This window comes from Ictidomys tridecemlineatus (assembly GCF_052094955.1).
Source record: "Ictidomys tridecemlineatus isolate mIctTri1 chromosome X unlocalized genomic scaffold, mIctTri1.hap1 SUPER_X_unloc_1, whole genome shotgun sequence".
Classification (NCBI taxonomy): Eukaryota; Metazoa; Chordata; class Mammalia; order Rodentia; family Sciuridae; genus Ictidomys; species Ictidomys tridecemlineatus.
The window spans coordinates 48,304-51,922 of NW_027520969.1; positions in this window are offsets into that span (position 1 = coordinate 48,304).

Consider the following 3,619-nt stretch of genomic DNA (forward strand, 5'->3'; position numbering starts at 1 on the left):
GTTGAAGATGTTATCCTCTCTCCATTGCATGCTTTTAGCACCTTTGTCTAATATAAGGTAGTTGTAATTTTGTGGATTGGTCTCTGTGTCCTCTATTCTGTACCATTGGTCTACCCGCCTGTTTTGGTACCAGTACCATGCTGTTTTTGTTACTATTGCTCTGTAGTATACTTTAAAATATGGTATCGCTATATCACCTGTTTCACTCTTCCTGCTTAGAATTGCTTTAACTATTCTGGGTCTTTTATTTCTCCAGATGAGTTTCATGATTGCTTTTTCTATTTCTGGGAGGAATGCCTTTGGGAATGTGATTGGCATTGCATTAAACCTATAGAGTGCTTTTGGTAATATGGCCATTTTAATGATATTAATTCTGCCTATCCATGAACAAGGTATATCTTTCCATCTTCTAAGGTCTTCTTCTATTTCTCTCTTTAGAGTTCTGTAGTTTTTGTTGTAAACGTCTTTCACCTCTTTTGTTAGGTTGATTCCAAAGTATTTTTTTTTTGAGGATATTTTGAATGGAGTGGTTGTCCTGATTTCCCTTTAAGAGGGTTTATAACTGATATACAGGAATGTCTTAGACTTATGAGTGTTGATTTTATATCCTGCCACTTTGCTGAATTCATTTACTAGTTCTAGAAGTTTATTGGTAGAATGTCATATGATGGCCAAGCCCTGGAGCTGTGAAACCTGGAGGCCAGGTCTGGTTTAGCTCTTCAGGCCCAACCTGCAGTTCTGGGTACCACCTTGTTCTTTTAGAACCTTTTGCATCCGTTAGGTATAGGATCATGTGATCCGCAAATAGTGATAATTTCAGTTCTTCTTTTCCTATTCTTATGCCTTTAATTTCTATCGTCTTATTGCTCTGGCCAGTGTTTCAAGAACTATGTTGAATAGGAGTGGTGAGAGAGGGCATCCCTGTATTGTTCCAGATTTTAGAAGGAATGCTTTCAATTTTTCTCTGTTTAGAATGATGCTAGCCTGACGCTTAGCATAAATAGGTTTTACAATGTTGAGGTAAATTCCTGTTATCCCTAGTTTTTCTAATGTTTTGAACATAAAGGGATGCTGTATTTTGTCGAATGATTTTTCTGCATCTATTGAGTTGATCATATGTTTTTTATCTTTAAGTCTATTGATGTGGTGGATTACATTTATTGATTTCTGTATATTGCACCAGCCTTGCATCCCAGGGTTGAATCCTACTTGATCATGGTGCACGATTTTTGATATATTTTTGTATCCGATTTGCCAGAATGTTATTGAGGATTTTTGCATCTATGTTCATTAGAGATATTGATCTGTAGTTTTCTTTCTTTGTAGTGTCTTTATCTGGTTTAGGAATCAGGGTGATGTTGGGCTCATAGAATGAATTTGGAAGTACTCCCTCTTTTTCTATTTCGTGAAATAGCTTTAAAAATATTGGTATTAGTTCTTCTTTAAAGGTTTTGTAAAACTCTGCTGTATAGCCGTCTGGTCTTGGGCTTTTCATGGTTGGTAGTCTTTTGATGGCTTCTTCTATTTCCTCAGTTGTTATTGGTCGGTTTAAGCTGTGTATATCCTCTTGACTCAATCTGGGCAGATCATATATCTTAAGCAATTTATGGATGCCTTCACTATCTTCTATTTTATGGGCGTATAAATTTCAAAATAGTTTCTAATTATCATCTGTCTTTCTGTAGTGTCTGTTGTGATATTGCCTTTTTCATCCGTATGCTAGTAATTTGAGTACCCCTCTTCTTCTCTTAATTAGCATGGCTAAGGGTCTGTGGATCTTATTTAGTTTTTCAAAGAAACACCTTTTAGTTTTCTCAATTTTTTCAATTGTTTCTTTTATTTCAATTTCATTGATTTCAGCTCTGATTTTAATTATTTCTTGCCTTCTACTCCATTTGCTGTTGTTTTGCTCTTCTTTTTTCAAGGACTTTGAGATGAAGTGTGAGATCATTTATTTGTTGGTTGTTCCTGTTTTAGAGGAATGAATTCCAAGCAATGAATTTTCCTCTTAGAACTGCGTTCATTGTGTCCCATAGATTCTGATGTGTTGTGTCTGTGTTTTCATTTATCTCTATGAATTTTTTAATTTCCTCCTTGATGTCTTCTGTAACCCATTGATCATTCAGTAACATATTGTTCATTCTCCAAGTAATGTAGAATTTTTCCTTCCTTTATTCATCATTGATTTCCAGTTTCATTCCATTATGATCAGATACGATGCTAAGAGTTACCCTATGGCATAATATGTGGTCTATTTTTGAGAAGGATCCATGTGCTGCTGAGAAAAAAGTGTATCCACTTACTGATGTTTGATATATTCTATATATGTCATTTAAGTCTAGGTTATTAATTGTGTTATTGAGTTCTATAGTTTCTTTATTCAACTTTTGTTTGGAAGATCTATCCAGTAGTGAGAGAGGTGTGTTCCAGTCACCCATAATTATTGTGTTGTGGTCAATGTGTCCCTTGAACTTGAGGAGAGTTTGTTTTATGAACCTAGCAGCAACATTGTTTGGGGCATATAAATTGATAATTTTTATGCCTTGTTGGTGAATGGTTCCCTTTAACAGTATATAATGTCCTTCTTTATTCCTTTTGATTAATTTAGGCTTGAAGTAAATTTTATTTGATTTGAGTATAGCCACCCCTGCTTGCTTCCGAGGTCCATGTGCATAGTATGATTTTTCCCAACCTTTCACCTTCAGTCTGTGTATGTCTTTTCCTATCAGATGAGTCTCCTGAAGGCAGCATATTGTTGGATGTTCTTTGTTAATCCAGGTTACTAGCCTATGTCGCTTAATTGGTGAGTTTAAGCCATTAACGTTTAGGGCTACTATTGATATATGGTTTTTACTTCCAGTCATGTTTGTTTATTTATTTAATTATTTTTAAAATTTGGTTTGTTTTTCCTCTTTGATTAGTTTTTATCCCCCCCATTTATTGAGGTACTTCCCATTGTTGGTTTTGGTTGTTGTTTTTCATTTCCTCTTCGTGTATTATTTTGCCCAAAATGCTTTGCAGTGTTGGTTTTCTGGCTGTGAATTCTTTTAACTTTTGTTTATCATGGAAGATTTTTATTTCATTGTCAAACCTGAAGCTTAGTTTTGCTGGATACAATATTCTTGGTTGGCACCCACTATCTTTCAACGTTTGAAAAACATTGTTCCAGGATATTCTTGCTTTCAGCATCTGTAATGAAAAATCAGCCATTAACCTAATTGGTTTACCCCAAAAATGTAATCTGCCTCCTTTCTCTTGTAGCTTTTAATATTCTCTCCTTGTTCTATATGTTGGATATCTTCATAATAATGTGACTTGGCATTGGTCTGTTGTGGTTTTGTACATTCGCTATTCTGTAGGCTTCTAGGATTTGGATATCCTTTTCATTTTTCATGTCTGGAAAGTTTTCTAAAATTATTTCATTTAACAGATTGCTCATTTCTTTGTTTTGGACCTCTGTACCTTATTTATCCCAATGACTCTTAAATTTGTGTTTATTTTTATGATATCCCATATCTCTTGGATATTTTGTTCATGATTTCTTACCAACCTGTCTGAGTTGACTAGACTCTTTTTGAGATGATGTATTTTGTCCTTGTTGTCTGATGTTCTGACTTCT